General features: G+C 39.9%; 1 long non-coding RNA gene and 1 other non-coding gene across 2 annotated transcripts in view; one reads left to right on the forward strand and one right to left on the reverse strand.

Moving 5' to 3' along the window:
- The window catches only part of LOC124157276, a 491,801-nt gene that overhangs the window by 172,761 nt on the left and 299,564 nt on the right, over nt 1-19,476 (forward strand). Inside the window, exon 3 of the long non-coding RNA XR_006864561.1 lies at nt 14,754-15,021. This is a non-coding gene — a long non-coding RNA (uncharacterized LOC124157276). The remainder of the gene's footprint in view (nt 1-14,753; nt 15,022-19,476) is intronic.
- On the reverse strand, nt 18,449-18,569 carry LOC124158305. The gene has a single exon (XR_006864772.1). It is a non-coding gene; the product is annotated as a U5 spliceosomal RNA (small nuclear RNA).

The raw sequence follows: 19,476 nt of genomic DNA on the forward strand, positions 1-19,476 counted from the left end.
AGGATGTAAAAATTTAGAGAAATAAAGATAATTCGTCGTAGGCTACACTAAATAGCTAAGATCCCTAAATGCTGGTCATCCTACTCCGACTATTAATGTTGCCAATAAATTACTACTGCGCAATTTGAATTTAAAACAATACGCAATGAAAATCTGTACTTACAGTCACTTGGGAAAATGCGGTATGCTCGAATATTTGGTTTGTGTAAGCTTTTGTAATTCTCCGCGGATTTTCACATTTTCTCGTGTTATGGTCTTAATAATAGGAGATAAAAAGTGAAACGTACTCGTGATAATACGTGATTCTTGGTGCCAAAGTCCGCCTTCTTAGTCGACACATTGTTTTGATTTTGTCAAGCGGCGAGTGAACTGCGGTAGGGATGTCAGGGATGAGGTATAGCAAGTTGAGTCAACAGGCACAGTTTGCACAATGGCCCAACAATGCCTATTCGTTTGGTATCGAGTGGGCATGGGCTATTTGTTTTATCGTTCCTCCATTTCATCTTCACAGAAGCCCATGAGCTCTCAAGGATATTCCACCTTCATTTTGCTATTAGCCGTCTTGGTATGCACAGTGTCATTGCTTTTTGGGTCACATTCGGTAGGAAACTGGACAATTCGGCAATGCTGACAAGCCAGACCCAGATTAACAGCTGAGCAACCAGAGGACCTTGTTGGTATCATAGGCGTCCGTATTCCAACACCATTTTACTATCAGTCTTCTTGGTATACGCAGTGCCATTGCTTTTTGGGTCAAATTTGGTAGGAAGCTGGACATTTCTGCTACATTGCCGAGCCAGATAAACAGTTGAGTGACCAAGGGACCTGGTTGGTATCATTGGCGTCCTATGCCGTGCGGCGAGTGGGGGACCTGGACTGTTTCCCGAGAACTTCCATGTAAGAACAGGAAAGAGAGGCGAAGATAAGAACGGCCCCGCATGTCGCTAACAGCCGCCCGTGTCACGGGCCATCTCCTCCGCGTGCCACGTGCTCCCGCGCGCGCTCTTCTTAATGGCCGCAAGCAAAGTCTCCTCCTCCTTCCTCAGGTGTTTCCTCCTCATTCGTGCGTTGAAGTCTCCCCGCTCCCGATGGCCCGAGGAAGTCCACAACTCCTCCTGAGAGCGGGAGAATCGAAGGACCAGGGGTGCGTGCTGCTGGGGTAAAAACCCCCCTAACCCCTTTTCTGGATCATGGTCACGTTTTCATCTAGGGACACATCCCGTCATTCTCTTCCCGGAGCCATAGTTCATAGGCGGGGCACGTGTCCCGTGCCAAGGCATGTTCCCATTCTGTCAAATATGTGAATGCGATGGATATATAATATCCTGAGATGCATCTTTGATTTGTCGTCTTCGTCATCTCCCGTAGCAGCTGAAGGGTTCTATAATGGGGAGGAGCTGTAGGCTTGTCTTTTGTTCGTTCGTCACCAGGAACCTTCTACGAGCTCGTCCCCTCTTCCCCGAGATGATTTCTATATGGAATGATTTTTATAGTTGTTTTTTTATCTGCTGCCTAATTATATGATGGCTTTCAGCGTATTAACCCCGCATCGTGTCATGTCAGGCTTATTCTGTCATTGAGGCCGTTGACGTGCCTTCTGTAGGATTGAGACATCACTCTGATGGACTGATTCTTATCATGCATTGACCTCTATTGAGCGAGGTTTAATTTTTTCCCTTGACCTAGCGAATGTATATCATAATGCGGTAAACCATCTATATGCAGCCTTTCTTTTGTCAATAAATTAGAGAAAATTACCTTAAAATTGCATTGTTTGAGCTATAGCCTTATTGGCAGGTAAGGTAATAAAATTTATAGTTATATACTTCCAATGTTACGAAATTCTCTAATTCACTATTCACATCAACCGTTTAAAGTCACACACTTACACTACTCGAGTCGTCATTGTGTATCAATTTGATCGTAAGAACCATTTCAGCTGTTCGATGACTTCGTGATTGCCGTGGATTTTTTTTGTGCTTTCACAGCTGCCAGCCTGTCTCCACTCCGTTAGAGCATTATTTCTAAATAAAATGTTTCTCTATTTTTTTTGTCTTGGCAATCCACCCAATTAGTTGAGTTCATTATGTCTATAATAAAAAGTCTTACATAAATTGTAACTTATCACCTCCGATAATTCTGCCTATTTTATCTTTCTTTTAAATTATTTCCAAAATCATTAACAACACAAAATTTTTGGAAATGGCACAACCGTCAATGGTCTACGCCATAAATGATACTAGTAATGTAATATTTGGTATTTCAAACCCATAAGTGATTGCTTATCATCAGCTAATCAAGTAATATTAGATCCTGAATAAATTTGAATCGTGTACGGAGGGGATATACCGTTACATTATTTTTTTTGTAATGTGCAGTTCAAAAAAGTCAAAGGTACTTATGGAACCATCAACTATGTGGTCGTACACGAGAGATCTGAGTGAAACAGAGTAAAGTTTCTGCACATGGATGAAACCAAGAATTTTAGTTAAAATTTCACTCAGTTCATATATGGAATTCAGTCACAGCTCACAAATATTGATACCGAGTCATAATCGGCATTCACAATGAATGTTGTTGCAAGAGTGGAGGATGCTTTTCGTTTTTAGCCAAAATTTTATCTGAGTTACCGACCTGAAATTTGCAGCTGTTCGGTGCTGTTCGGTAATGTGCAGTTCAAAAAAGTCAAAGGTAATATAATAAGCCAACCTAACATCATATATGCTTACCGAAATGCCCAACTGCCTGTAATCCGCACCTGATATTTGATACCGTTAAATTGTTTTTGGCTATTATTAACTGTCTATGTTTTGCTCATCATCTATCACTTCTTTTGATGCCCGCAGTAAGTCTGCGTCGTATTGCAGTCGTAAGGAAATGCACGTTGAAAAGACTTGATCGAGGCTAAGCTTCAGGAGATGTAATAAATATGCAATCTGGTGGAGAAAAATGATCATTGCAGTAAAATTTAAGTAATTTAACGTATTTTGGCCAAAACACTTAGCAAAGTTAGTCTCTGTTTTAATTCAAATTTATAATCAACTCGGAGACTCATTCATTGACCGTTTTAGGAGATTGTTTTCATCAACAGGGTGGTTTCCTATTATTTTTTTACTGCCTAAATCGAAAGATTATTTCTCCTGGAGTACGCATTTCACGCTCTTATATTTATAAATGACGATATCTATTTTTCACGAATAAATGAAAAGTGAAAACTTTCAAGCGCGCGAAAACGCGACGGCTATGTATGAATGCTGGGAAAAGCCCGTGTGACGTCATTCTGGTTCCGGATGCCACCGTGTGAGGCCACCTTGGTGGGAGGCTATGAACGGTATACGATGCAGGCTGCCTGCTGCCGAGCATGGCGGTAGCGTAGAGTATCCTGCTAGCAGGTAGCGCTTGGCTTAAATAAGGATTATTAATACCTTATCAAACGAAGGAAACTTTCCGACCATAGGCAGTTTTAATAGGTGATCATTAAAAGGCGTTTCCCTAAGCACTGTGCCTCATGCATGCATTGGTAATCTCAGACGATGTAAAACTCCTATCTACTCGTATAGAAACTGGGTCCCTGTGACGTCACGTGGAGTGGCATCGCATGGGCGCCAATCTGGCCATTTTCAAATGAGGTTAAAATTAACCATTAATATTCGTTTAAACTGGGATTTGTAAAATCAAATAATTCGTATATTATGAACACACTAATGTTGGGTAACAAATCGCAATCAATGCCTTTCGTTTTCTTTGATGAAGGAAACTACCCTATTGTTGAAAATGAATAAGAGAGGACAGCTGCTGAATCTACGACGGTAATTTCGGAAGGAAGGGTAAATGCAGCTCGGCTCTTGACGGGCCTCGCTGCAGTGAGAGGGCAGGGCGGTGCATGACACCGGGAGCGACACAAGTGTCAGACGGATCGAGTGTCGGCGTGGCGGGACACGCGAGCCATATGACTCCCGAGTGTCCGTATCACGACGCCCCCGCTCCCGTGATTCCTCCCTCTATCTTCCGCAAGAGAAAGAGCGGTGATCTCAATGCAAAAATGGATTGGAATTCCTGTAGAGGTCGTGTACAATTTATACGAATAGCATTCGTTGCAGTGAAATGTTATGAAGCTAAGGTGCATGAAAATGTGTGTAGCACACACATTGAGTTTATTTTTATTTGTTTAATTTTTATTTTATTCCCAAACCTCCGAATACAGCTCTCATAGGCCATTTTAAATCGGGGTATTCAACAAATTTAACAATGAAACGTACACGAACAGCCATGCCCTGGATAAGGGAAACTCACCCAGGCGGGACTCGAACCCGCGACTTCATGTTTGGCTGGCGAGGATTTTATCCCGTCGCCACCGAGGCCGGCAATGTAAATAGTTCAATGTTCACATACGTTATGATTTTTCTTATTGGATTTATATAAGTACATTGCACATTGTTGGCTTAAATTCCTTGGAATCAAATTTTCCACATCAACCCTCACACCCCATATTTGTCGGCCTCGATGGCGGCGGGGTACAATCTACGCCTGCCACACTGAAGGTCGCGGGTTCGAGTTCCCCCTGGATAGGTTACTCCTAACCAGGGCATGGTTGTTTGTGATTGTCCTACGTTAATTATTATAAACCCTCCTATGTAAAGGCCAAATAGTGCTGTTTTCTGGGGGATGGAAAGAACTAAATTTAAAAATAAATTTAAAATAAATTGAATGGGTGGTTTAAACTGTAAATACATTGCAATCTCCCGAAATACATCAAATTTGCATACTGTGATTGTATACAATTCAGGACAATGGTTTTATACATTTTATACTCATTGTGTAAAACCAATTTCTTGTACAATCTCCTCAACATGCTGACCTCAGTGGCGGCGGGGTAAAGTCCTTGCCTGCTTATCTAGTGGTCACGGATTAGAATCCCGCCAGGGTGGAATTTATCCCATATGGGGCATGGATGCATGTGCGTGTCCATCGATTAAATTGTAAGAAGGGACTGTATAGTCCTAAATTCGATTGATAAATATTAAATTGTTTTTATTATAAACAGTTGTGAAAATGCTTGCTGAAAAATTGTATACAATTGGCATGCAAAGTTTTCGACAGGGTGTCGAACCCAGGGCGCAGATTTCTCGAGTACACTCGATAAACGCATGAACACTGGGGGGGGGGGGGGCGGGGGTACGGAGAAGGGTGAGGCATTGTCGTGAACAGGGGAGGGTGTCAAACTGCACAGGAGAGGGGGTAGAATGCGAGGCGTCAAGGCGTCACGCACTTCTGCCTGCGGGTAAAAAAGGAGGCAGTTTTGTCCTAGCGCTGCTATAGTATATACCCCCTTAAGGTTATCGAAGTTATGGAACGAAAAGTGCCGGCGTATATGCCTATAGCATGTATTGCGCGAGGCGGAGCTTTTAATGGAGCAAAAGTGAGTCTGGAGATATATACGTCTGGATAGGTTACTTGAAAGGTTGGGGGTGAAGGTTTTTTTTTTATTCGGATGGATGGGAGTGAGGGGTGTTGGTTTATAAGGACGCGCAGTTTTGGAAGTGTCCCTGCTCCGCAGATGGCGCTTTGGGCTTTTGGGGGGCTTTCTTTCATCCCTATCAGTTCCCCAAACCCCCATCTCCCCCGCCTGATACCTCCCCACACCCATAACCTCTCCGTCCCGCCCATCTTGGTCTTCTTTTATGTCTTTGCAAACCTCTCTCACTCCTCCCTTTCCATTGGTTCTCCATTACGACCCCTTGTACTTAATCCTCATTTTTCTTCTCTCAGCCCATCGTTACTGGTAAAGGAGAAAAGTGCCATCATGAAAGCCGTATCTCTTCTAGCCAGTCAAGTAAGCTTAGATGTAAATAGTAGGCTATTATTTTATTTTTATTTTATGGTAAGAGAACCAAATAGAGCATACAGTTGCCATTTTATAGTGGCCAGGTATCAATACAAAAATTAGAGGACAAACAAGCAGAAACAATAATTAAATTAAAAAAAACAACAATAATCTGCGGGTACAAGCTACTTTGGTGACAAATAGGATAGGGAAAAGTTTATAAAGGATTTCAATGGAAGTGCAAAGGGGTCAATTTGTGGAGGGAGTGGGTTCAACACAGAAGCAATGCGGTATAAAAGCAAACGCTTAGTGAGTGAAAGTCGAAGAATGGTAATGTGGAATAGGGGATGAAAACGGGTGGAGCGGGGTGGAACTTGAAAATTAATAAAATAGAGTGATTCAGGGCAGTCGATGGTGGAATTGAGAATCTCATAAATAAGTTTTAAATCAGTTGATCATCAGCAAATAATTTTACTTACATAGGTTGATATTTTAGACTGTACCGATGGCACTGAATATTTTAGGTTATACTGATGACAATGGTATATTATCATACTCAGGCGATGGCCTACACTGTATAAAATGCGATTTTGACTTTCAATGCCGATTGTAGGTATTGAAAACTTTATTTTTAGCAGGTGATCTTACGATTTTTTGATAAATTATCGAAAAAAAATTGATTCTTTCTTCTGATTGTTTTTTATTTAAGATAGTTATCTACGACGATCTTCTCTACGAAGAATAAAAAGACAAAGTGAAGTTTTTTCGTATTCCAATGCGATAACTACTTCTCGAATTTATAAGAACTGTAGTGAATGCCTGCCTCTCCGATAGCCTTTATCGCCAATTTTTCACCCGTGATCTGATAAACCCATTATCCTCGATTAAGTTGAGTTAAGAAACGGGCCGAAATTGAGTGTAGTTTAACTATTTTTTTTCAGAATTATCACCTATGCAACAGCGCACAGCAAATGGCGTCACAATACATAGCTTTTTCATCATTCGCTCTGCGGGTAATTGCGTGAAAATCATCCAGCAACGAGTTGGTGGCGTTTATCCTACCACCCTATTTCCCGCCTTTCGTAACGGCGGCGATTCCGTAATATGTTCTACGAATGGTTTTTTTCCTTAATCCAAAGAAGAAAGGAAAACAGGAGGGGTCGAGGAGTGGTAGGAATGATGGGTTGGAAGCAAAAGGTGTCCATCCTCTCCTATTGTTTTTTCTATCTCCGATCCTACTTTTATTTTTTTCTGTCATTCCAGCGGTGGAATAGGGCCGACAAGTCCCGTCGCAGATAAAGACATAAGGTGACAGACAGGGACAGCGTCTCATGGAATTAGATGGCCGATTGCATGCTTCCTTTTTCCTGCGAAAGGCTATATAGCCATCTGAATTCTCCCTAATCCTCCCCATTTATCTCATTCTTTCCTTCCATCTGCTATCCGCTGATGTCTTGGGATAGCTCAAGTATTCTTTTCCTGAACGGATGGCTTTGCCAGCAAATACGGGAATGTTGTCTTTTTTTCTATCGATCAAGATGGAACAAGAGGATAGGTTTGGGTTTCGAACGTTGTAGATTACGCGAGATAGATCTTCCCTGAGAAGTGCGTTAATTTTATAACTTAAAATTACGAATAGACTTCGGTAGTATGGTGCGAAAAATGAAGTACGTGCTACTATCATGAAAAAATTCTAAATACCGCCTCTTATTTTGCTCCATAAAATGGCATATAGCGGCTTTCCATTGTAGCATTTCTGGAAACTGTATCAAGATCTGCATCTTTAAAAATCCCCATTTTTACCCTGGTTCTTTTAGCAGTGCTTGTCCAAGCATATTAATGTTTACTTCTATTGGAATATATCATACGAAAAAAATTTTGCTGTACCAATAAAAATCATGATAAATATATAATATGGGCACGTCAATGTATTATTTTATGAGATATTACCGATTGAATATTGTAAATGAAATAAACTACCTTAGTTATGTACGAAAATGTTGCTTCTGCAGGATCAAATAGGCGAAAAAAGCGTAGGCTAAAAAACAAAACGATTAAATCATCGCCATTCTGTGTCACTTAATTTTACTTTTGAACCTTTTTGGATGCTGATTATGACGGCAAACATTATTTGTCATTGCATAAAAATCTATAATTCATCCCGAAAACTTACGTGATATTAAATAAATAATTTCTTGTGATTAAAATGTGATGGTTAATAATAAGTACCTACATAAGTAAAGAGAAATGGGCTATTCCCCGGTATCGAAAGTCCAAGTTACATGCATCTCAACTGACAATCTCCTCCAATTCTATTGTTTTCTCAGGGAGTATTCTATTCCATATTCAGCGAATGCTGAATAGGGTGGTTTCCTATTATTTCTTTATTGCCGAAATCGAAAGATTATTACTCATGGAGTGCGCATTTCACGCTCTTAGATTTTCAAATGACGATATCTATTTTTCGCGATTAAACGAAAAGTGAAAATTTTCAAGCGCGCGAAAACGCGACGTCTAAGTAGGAATGATGGGAAAAAGTCCGTGTGACGTATTTCTGGTTCCAGCTGTCGGCGTATGAGGTGACCTTGGGGCGAGGCTTGAGCGCTGATACGACGCAGGCTGCTAGCAGGTAGCGCTTGGCTTAAATAAGGATTATTAATACCTTATCAAACGAAGGAAACTTTCCGAACTTTGGTATTTTTAATGTGTGATTATTAAGAGATGTTTCCCTGAGCTCCGTGCCTCAGGCATGCATTGGTAATCTCAGACGATGTGAAACTGCTATCTACTCGTACAGAAACTAGGTCCCTGTGCCGTAACGAGGAGTGGAATCACATGGGCGCCAATCTGGCTTTTTTCAAATGAGGTTAAAATTGACCGTTGCCATTCGTCTAAACTGGGATTTCTAAAACCAAATAATTTGTATATTATGAATACATTAATTGTGGGTAAGGAATCGCAATCAATGCATTTCGTTTTCTCTGATGAAGGAATCTACCCTATTCTTTTAAGAAGTGAAGTCCGCATGACTCCGGAAGGTCTCTGAAACCCATTGCACCGTGTACATGATGAATTCCTTTCCTCACGCCCCATTGAAGAGTCGTCCCCGCGTGGATCACAAATTATCTCCCGGCCATTACACTACTCCCTATCATTCAGTCAGACCCCCACCAAAGGCCACAACCCCGCCCTATCACCCCCCTTGTAAGACCAATTCCCCGGGGGCAGGCGACGAAGGCCAACCCCCCAGCAGGCCCAATACCCCACCCTCGACACAAGTTCATTCTCGCCCCTCTTTGCACCCTCCGGGAGCACCCCATCGCACTTGTCCCATCGCGCAAACCTCCCCCTCAATTACTTCCAACCCCCAAAACAGAGGAAGACTCTTGGGCCTCGCGACCAAACTTCCCTATATCCTCCCCTCTCCACCCCCGCCCGGAGATCACAAATGGATCCCATTCGCCACCCCCAAATGGGGAACCAACTTCTGGGTGGCTGGAGAATTAATCCCGTGGGTCCCGGCCACAGTTGCACACATGCACACGCCGATTGTGGTCCTCACATGGGCAACGGGCGGCCCACTCTTTAATTCCCAAGGTGCTGCCAAACTCGCGCAAAAAATAGCCTTCTCTCCCCCCCTCCCCCGAGAGCTCGCTAGGTTCTTAGTAGTTGCACCACCCGTCTCATTGAAGGGAGTGGGCATCCGTCGCGCCAAGTCTTTTTGCCATTGAAATCGGCTTCTAAATACGCCCACACTGGAGCGCCAAGTGTGCAGTAAAATATTTCAATTGTGGCTGCAGTGTGGGGTCAGAAACGTGTTCGTCATTAGTGACGATATCTGTGTAAGGAGAAAATGAGTGACCTATAGGATGGTGAAGATATTGATGCTCGTTTGACCCGAAAATGAAATTACTATGTTCAAATTTAAAGTTGAAAGTATAAGAACTGAAATTTTACTATCATTACAGTTATACCCAGACTCAATTTAAACGAAGACTATGGAAATAACGATGGCAATCACATTATGATAATTAGAAATTTCAGGACCCAGCCTGGAGCTGGCGTGATGAAATTCGTACTTATGAAAAGATTCACACCCATCCATAAACACACCGCTCAAAAAGATATATTTTTCTAATGATGCATTTAAAATATCTCTGGTATTAGTATTTTATAGGATAAATTAGTAACTCCATCTTGGAACTCCATTTAAATGTGCAAATTAAAAGTTAAATTAGCAGATTTTTCTGATGAGAATGGTTGAAATAGAAATAAATCCAAGAACTTGATCAGTGAGAAATTATATTTTAAGTATACTAAATCAAATATTAATAACGGCAGAATATTTAATCGAGAATATGAAAAAAAATCGATGAACAGCCTTATCATCAGGTCATATCACCATATATTTAATTTCATTATGCCATCAGAAATCGTGATGATGTAGACATTTTAAAAATATATATATTCTTAAAATAGGAGTTTTCATGTCTACCATTTATTCAATTTTTACTTTGATTACAAGAATAGGAAAGTACAATTCTGGTATACCACTCGTATATTCAGAACAAAAATTATGGATACTTCACGCTTTCTGGAAGTTATGGAGAAAGATCATGACGCAACTATATGGACACATGTTATTGGGATGATATGCATGTGTCTTTTCGTACGTCGAATGAGGGACAATGGGGTGATGCACACGACTGCCCACGACAATTGTGGCAGCAAGAACCCTTCCCTGTCTTTCACCCATATTCATCCCTTAAGCCTTCTACTCCTGACCCTTTGGTAGCTCTTCTAGAATCGTCCTAGTTTTGTAAACCCTCCCCTCTCCCGCTAACATCTCTCTAGCACTCCCAACAATGGCTGTAATTGCGGGTTTTATTCCCGTAGGAGGCCTAGAGAGTCATCCATTATGACGTCGCTGCTTTCCCATTGTATTTATGTAAGAGTTTCTATTGGTAGAGTACCCTTATAATTCGTAGTATTCCTTATATCTGCATCATTTTTTCAATGTTTTTTTGCCTGAATTTTTCGCTAGGATGCAATTGCATTCCTGTTTCCAAATTATTGAGTAGAAAAAATGGAGAAACGATTCATTAAATGATCCTGTGTTTTACATTGAATATTCGATTTTCAAATATCTTCGATCATTGTTTTGGTTGCTGTATAGTTTGTTCCGATTTGATATTATTAATACCAAAAAGAGTTGGAAATTGACGCTTATTTTGATAAAACGATTAGACAAGCGTTTTCATTTCAAGCAATCAAATCTATTAAAATACGATTGATTGAAAACAAGATAAATAATTTTCAATGGGGAACCTGCGTAGTAGTGATAGTATGAACAACAGAGGAGGACTTGCTATCTAAATTTACTTATGGTTTATTCCATCCCGAATGCGGATACCCGGGTATTTAGCCACACAACATTTCCAGGCACTTTAGAAACATTAAAAACAGTATCAATATTTATTTATAATAGAAATATACGAGTTTTTTAACAATAATTTTGTGCAATGCCTTAATTTTTATGATTTGCCCGTTTAGCTTTTACGTTTAAAAAGAGATTTTAGGTACAGCTTATGAAGTCCCATACTGATAGAATGAAAATTTAAAGACATACATGCGTCCAACAAGGGCTAGTGATGCACGAAAACCAAAAATAGTGTTTATCGAGTCGAATGAAACATTGTTGATTTTTCTCGAGAAAAGAGTATAAAAGATAAATTTTATGATGTAAGGAGAGGAAAAAGTTATTTTTAAGCATCTAATAAGTATAAATCCCCAAAATTTTCTAATATAGGGGAAGCCAGGGTAAGACACATCTACATCTACATAATACCCTGCGAGCCACCTCTAGGGTGTTTGGAAAGGGGAATACGCATATGCTAAGGGAAAGTGTAGACAAAAAGGTACAAATATATGATCAACAGAACTTTCTTCATTATTGATCAGAGGATTAAAGAACATCAAAGGGCGACCGATAACATACAGTTTCAGCTCTCTGCCATCGCCGAACATGCATGGTCGGAACCTGGCCACGGCATCAAATTTGCGGAGAAGAAACTTTTACTTAAGGAGTGTCGATACTTCCCTCGACAAATCAGGGAAGCAATAGAAATTCAAAAAAACACCTTTGAATTTCAATAGAGAAGATGGATACTTCCTTCACAGCGCGTGGAAAAGAATAATCAAAGAGAGAGCCAATCAGAGAGAAGCACCCAGTCAGACAGCCAATCACAGTGCAGCTCCCATCCAGCCTACAGTTTATAAGCGAGGCAGAAACCAACAGCCGACACCTTCGACCTGAAGACGCTGGCAGGATAGCCAGCGAAACTGTTGTCCACAAACAAGCTGACGCGGAAGAAAACCCTGAAGAAATGCAGAGATTGATCAGTACTTTGATTTACAAACTTTGGACTGAGCTATTAAAAAAAATGAGAACTTTAACGTTAACTTCTCCTAAAATCAATTAATTAGGTAAGTACCAATCTACATCTACATAATACCCTGCGAGCCACCCTAGGGTGTTTGGCAGGGGGTGATTAATCACCAGCATGCAGCATGCAATTGAACTCCCACATGCACACCATACAGTCCAAGAAACGTCACGCATACAAACAAATTATACTACCATATGCTACCAATCATCCGTTTTGCCCGTGGTATCCGGTAAAAAGGGATACGCCATACGGCAAGAAGGATAACTTAAAAAAATTAGTCTCGACAATCATTTCAGAAGTACCTTGACACTGGCTGCACTAATTCCAGTCTTCGATAATTGGAACGTCGAACATGTCATCGAACAAAAAGAAAGTATGATTGACCACTAGACAATTAGTGTAAAAAATACGTGCAAACCTTAGCGAAAATCGTAATAAAATAGCAGAAATCATTCTCATTCACCTTAACGACAAACTCGCATCTGTATTACCGGCGATTAGCAATCTGTGAAAAAAAAACCGCGTATCTTCTTATCCGCACCATGCTTCTTACCCGGGCCTGCCCTAATTTGTTTTTTTCTTTAACGGATAGTTGTTTGTTGTTATATTTCTATTTAAATGTAATGTTGAAGCAAAAGAATTTTAATAGATACACAAAAGTCTCATCGAAACCGTCTCCATTTCCCCATGCGCCACTGAAACGTGGGGTATATCTACTCCTCGTGTGTGCTCACGTTCGTCTTTCAGTGATGATCTTCGTGTCCTCCCTACATCCTGTCGGACCCATGCCTTTTGGAACAAAAGAGCAGATGGCGGCGGATTAGGTCCTTTTCACCACTTGACCGTAAAACCCAATGACAATTCTGGCACAGTCATAAAGTTTGACCTTTCTGTCTCTCTCCGTCTTCCGGCGGCTCTCTCTGTTTTTATATCTCAATTTTCTTGCGCCACAACAGAGGCAATATTCCATTCGCGATTTAAACCTTAAGCCGCGATAGAAAATTTAAGCTCTAATTTAGAGTAAACTACCCTTCCGATTTTGCTCAATTCCGTGTCACTATTGATCATATTCGTCCTCATATTACATCAGGTGTTGAATATCCTTACCTTTTTCTTTCGACTGAGAAGTTATATTTCTAGAAAAATTGAGAAACCTTCTGACGCTACGCTGCGCTGAAATTTCGCGGACATCGATTGTAGCTCAAGTTCCCAGCTGATTTAGCTGTCCACTGAGAAGTTCTGGAATTTTGATGGTTTCAAGCGTTTTGTTTTCGCGGTGTGATGTGAAGTGAAACCAATTTATCCACGTATTGAAGAAAGAAGGGGAATAGATGAGAGAGGGAGAGAGAGAGAGTGAGGAGGTTGAGTTGAGGGGATGACCGAAGGAGGAGGTGACGAGTAAGGAGATGAGTGAAAAGCGGGGAAATGGCACGTTTTGGCAAATGTGGGGGGAGGAGAGGAGAGACGAAGCTTGTATAGAGCTAAAAAGGAGAGGACAGGGATAGATGAGAGGGTAGAATAGGAAAATGGTGCTTTTTCATGGTTTAAAAACTTAGATATAATAGAAACGACAAAAAACTCGGGTAGAATTAAAAGCTATTTTTGTGAAATTTGCGCTACATTATTACAGGACAAAGTCCATATTATATCGCCGGAATCCTCGTATGTTTTATGCACGAAATACTCTATCCATTCAGGGTATTATTTTAGTCAGCTGAGGAATAATATCCCATGACAAAATACGCAATCTTAACATCATATGAACAATGGAGAGATAATACTTGTATTACAATCAAAATCACGGTCTGGAGAAAGCTGAAGAAATGAGCACAAAATCTTCTCCAAATTATGTTGACTCGATGGTGTTCACCTCCTGTTTACTCATTAATGTGGTGAGGGCCAACAAATTCATTAAGATGGCGTTTTCTTGCCGAATAAGCCTTCTCATTTTTAAGCATTAAGAATAATGTAATCACTTGCATGAAGTGAATGAGAATTTACTAATTTCACTTTGCTTTAGATAATTGAATCATCTGATTAGATTTAGGATTCCCTGGGCACCAGAACATTTTCTTCCAAACTTGATAAACTCCTAAGCTTTTTGGCTGCTGTCACTGTCATTTGCGAATTAAAAATATGAGCATGCACATCTGCCATTTTTCTCGTTCTCGTACCCTTCGCATTTACCTTACGCCGACTTTTCTTTAATACTTACCACCTACTAAGCATTCATATATTCATGCATACATATTTAATCTCGTATTTTTACTTGGTTAAAAAAGTCAGATATTTCCCACTTTTTATACCTAATTTTGATATTAGATTCAGCCTTGAGGGATCAGATTATCAGGTGTCAGATTATCTTATTCATATTTTAATACGGTCTTCTCAATGGATCTGTACATTTGTTTGAATCCTTCACTGCAGGACAAATATCAAGAGCTGATGAACCATTCTATCCTTCTTAATCCCATTTGCAGTTTTCCTGGTCGGATGAGGACGTACCCCACACCCTGTTTCTCCAGACGGTTGGAGAGGATCGAGAGAGCGCAGCTTTGTCGGTGGATACGCGCTGAATGCGTAAGAGTGCGGATGTGAGAGTGCCCGAGGGAAGTGCAATTGGGCGGAGAGGCGGCGATGATCTCTTCGTCCAACCCCCGCGCTGCCGCCGCCGCCGCATCGACCAGGAGGAGCCAGAGGGCGTTGCAGACACAGGGAGGGGACGCCGCTGCCCGGGAAGAAATACTGGTGAGTGACATCTCCATCCGATTAATCAATCACTTTCTCTCTTTCAAAAGAACGCCTCATGTCACCATTCATGATATAGCGTGGATAAAAGGGACCGTATGGAGGAGGCTCCAGTTAATTTTTGCTGCCACTTTGGGCGCATGTTGATCAGTTTTCAAAAATGTCCACATAGCGATCCAAATAATTGCAATATAATATTTTCAATCACGAGGAAAGCATTAAAAAGTTATGAATTTGATAGGCTACCCCATCGCGAATATTAATTATTATTAGGGCCTTTATTTCAGCTTATTTATCCCTGACATACGGATTCGTCAGCGGTGTGATTGGCGACTTTTGTAATTGCGACGATAACTGGATATTTAATTGCTGACTTAAGATCCCTCTCTTGTAATGTTCCTGAAATGGATGTTTATGCAGCGTTTCCCCAATGATATTTTCTGAGCTCGTTCTTGTAATTTGCTTCTTGTGCCTTTTTGACGGCGATAAATCTCGTTGACAGCAGGAAAAGTGTTCAAATTTCCCTGCTCTCGCTTCCATTTACACCCCTTGGGCCCAGTTTCACCGACACGGATAATATTCTCTATTATCTCAGTTTTCAAAAACTCGGTTAAAATTATTATCTCAGAAATGTGAGGATCGTGTTTCACCAACGATGTGTTATCTTAGTTTTCAAAAACCGAGATAATCAGAATAATGATTTGGCTCGTACGTTTTTCATAATTCTGACGTGGGAAAAATAAATGACGGTAAGCAACCGTATGACATGGAATCAGCTTTAATAAGCCGGTATGTGTACAGTCAAGTACAGAGTGAAAAAAAGAACAGCAACAGTGTTGATATGGACAATGAGAGTTAGAAAAGCTCAAATATTACGTTTTCATGGAAGGATTTATTAATTTGCCTTACCGAATACCACGCACGGGTAATAAAAAATTAATAAAAAACAAATAGGGGAACCGCGTTTGGCAAGAGCAAGGAATGCGGGAATATTGCGGTAAAAAACTTGTAAACTCCTTTGTTTAATGTATCGTTATTTAAAAATGAAAATTTTTAATATACCGAGACTCCCAGATTTAAATAAACACAGTCCTTGGTTATTTTGTGCTACAATAATAAATTACGTCTCACATTGGTAAAATTGCGATTTTGAAGATAATGATACTGTTACATAGGTATTAATTCAGGAAGAGGGCAGAGATTAAAGGTTTTTTTGTATATATATGTAAGAAAATTCAAAGAAAGACTTGTAACATTTATGAATACGAACATATTTTGGCAAGAGTTGTCGGAATCATTGGCTCAAGAGGAGCGTAGGCATGGAAAAGCTCAAGTTAAAGAGAAAGAAAAGTGAAATTGCTTTGACAAGGGGAGATCGCGTACCCCATTATGACGATAAAAAAATTTTCCTCGTGTCTATGCTTGCTTCAATTAAAATTATTCATATACTTGTCGCCGTATGATCAAAATGAAGATGACAAAAAAAAAGCTATGCAAAAGTTGCTATGGCGAAGGCTCGAACCCTGGCCCACTGGGTGAAGGTCAACGACGGTACCACTATACTAACTGCCCGACATATAAGATTATGCACTATTTTAGCATTATACATTATTATTATTGTATAAGGCTTGTTAAAAGTACGGCATGAAAATTAATTAATTGCAGCCAAACTAAGGCTCATTCAGTAGAACCACTACCAGTTTAGAGATGTGTTCGTCATTCTGGTTCTACGATCAATTAATTAACAAAAGCAGTCGATCAGTTTGTTTGCTAGTTTTTCCATCGAATTGTTTGTGGTGCTACCTAGGCTTCGGTGGCGGATACATATGCGCCTTTGTGTGAGGTAAAGGTGCACACTTCCGTAAGGAAGCTTTGCTTTCATATTGCGTGAGCTCTATCCAGGATACTTTTAATATTCACCGAATACTTCTTTGGTGGCTCCCTTATGCCAATCCGTGTTTGCTGTAGTGTACTGGACCGAAATTCCTCAGTTGGTCGAATTAGCTAGTCTTGTACCTTACTTATCTAGTGCTGTATTTTTTAATTTTATTTGTTTTCCACCAACATTAAAGCAAGGACTAAGAAAACTAGATAACCTAACTAACCTGGACTAAGAAAACAAGATAAATTACTAATATGAGATATTTAGTTTATAATAATGAACTCGACTAAGGTAATTGTATTTAGCGAAATGACATGTGCGTGCGTACGTAGCTGAAACTGGGAAGATTTCGGTCTTTATTTGTTTTAAATTTGAACATTGAAGTGCATTCGAATGGAAGAAGGAGTTTTTAAGTGCGCGAACTGCTAAAAAGGAATCCATATATCCATTACCCAAATGTGGGGTATATGGAATCGGATACATCTAATTAGTATTATTGTACATACAGCATTAGTATACAATCGGAAAGGAACATATCATTGAAATCTCCGCCAAAAGGTACTGATTTTATGGACGTAAAGATACTTATTTTTATATCTATTGCTAAGATAGAGTTGTTAGTACGTTAACTAGCCATACTTTTCACGTACTTTTTTCATTTAGAACCTCTAATAAAGCGAGTAGTTCATATTTAATTAAGAGATTTATTAAAGACACAGATTTTTTTACAAAGTTTGGAGGCTTAATAGCTGTATTCGCTCACCTTCCCGATTGGATAAGCTTATTCTTTATGTAATAAATAAACTTTTCCGAATATAAACCACTCCCAAAAAATCCCGGGCGTTAGCCAACTTCCTTCTGCTGTTCAAAATAGGTATTTCCGGTAATAGGTTAAGGTGGCGCAAGTCAGCGCCTTTAATTCTTGGGCAGTGGAAATAGTTTGGTATTAAGAATTTACTACCTTTTCTTAAATTGAAAGTAAAAGTAATAACATGACGATAATCACTTTTTGAAATGGACCACTACTCAAACGTAATTAAACTACGACTTCTTTTGATTGTGTTTTTGTTAAATTTTACTGCGCGGAAACGATATCTCACTATCTGGGCTAATCCTTGGTCTGAGTCAAACTTGCTATACTTGTATGTTACTAAGAGTATAGAACCATTTTTCTGGAGAATAAAAGGTTAATAATTATGTTTTTTATAATTCTGAAATCCACTGATAATTATTAATCTAGATGATAGATTATTAACTATGTACAATCACACAAGCGAAGGGCCGAAATAGCTCAGTTGGAAGAGCGTTAGACTGACGATTTAAAGGTCCCTGGTTTCGGCAAATATTTTGCCGGCCCCGGTGGCGTAAATTCTTCTCCTTTTATTATCTTATTTAATATCACAATACCGGCAGGTGTTTACTAAAACTAATACCGTGCCGCTGTCGATGTGCCTCCTGTTAGCTGCATCATCTAGTCTCTCATTGGTAATTCTACTATGAGAGTTATCAGTGAAGCTTAAGACTTCAACAGTAGTACCAATTATTCGGCCCAACAGTAGCAGTTGGGCCCAGCCAAAAATTGCCTATTTAGACAAATGAACTCCCGCCACGGAAATCTTTAGTAAAAGGCGAAAGATTTTTACGAACTGATGAGAGTTCTGTCCTTCATACACACATAAAAAAAATTGAGGTCCGGTTGATGATTGACGGGAAAAGTGATAGTGAGAGACTATTTATATTCGCAATAAGTCTTTCGGAACTCGTTAAATGGAATATATTGACAAAAATACTGGTTGAGAGTGTATTTTGAGAAAACGAAATTGTTGGTTTTAAGATGGACTACTATCTGATCAACAGCAGTTCAGTCAATAGTTAGTTAAAACTTTTAAAATCTTTCGACTGGCCATCTATTGGCCAAAAATATAAGCAAACATTACCTGGGACCGCTAGCGCTCTGTAAGAAGGGGTGGTAAGTAAGGTCACAACGGGTAATTCCAGGTCTTGCTAAGAGTGGGGACGAACGGTGATGGTAATTTGAAGTGACTTTACAAGATAATTTTACGGAGGGCTGACGCAGTCTGCATAAAAGTACGTGTTTCCAGATATACTTTTAATGATAATTAAGTCTTCTATACCTACATATATTCTTATTAATAATAAGAGCATGTTTTGTGTACTTGCTTTACTGGCAGATAACCTTAATGAGTAGTGGGCATGTTTTGCTTTTGCGTGAATGTGGTAGGATAGTTTGTTAGCGTGCGTAATATTTATTTGACCGTGTGGTATGCATGTAGGAATCCTATTGCTTGCTGCATGCTGATGATTGATAACCCCCTGCCAAACACCCTAGAAATTGCTCGCAGGGTATTGTGTAGATGTAGATGTAGAAACTCCCATCTGCATATACATACTGGGGGTGAATTATTGTATGGGTTACTGAAGAAAATTTTTCATCCGGTGGAGTGTGCACGTCTTTATCTCCCTTAATTCATAAGCAGTAATATTTTGGGACCGACGAAAGCACCGACTTTGACATCATATACGCGATCGTTTTTTTCTTACCTTCCTTGCTA

Source organism: Ischnura elegans, chromosome 4, assembly GCF_921293095.1.
Source record: "Ischnura elegans chromosome 4, ioIscEleg1.1, whole genome shotgun sequence".
NCBI lineage: Eukaryota > Metazoa > Arthropoda > Insecta > Odonata > Coenagrionidae > Ischnura > Ischnura elegans.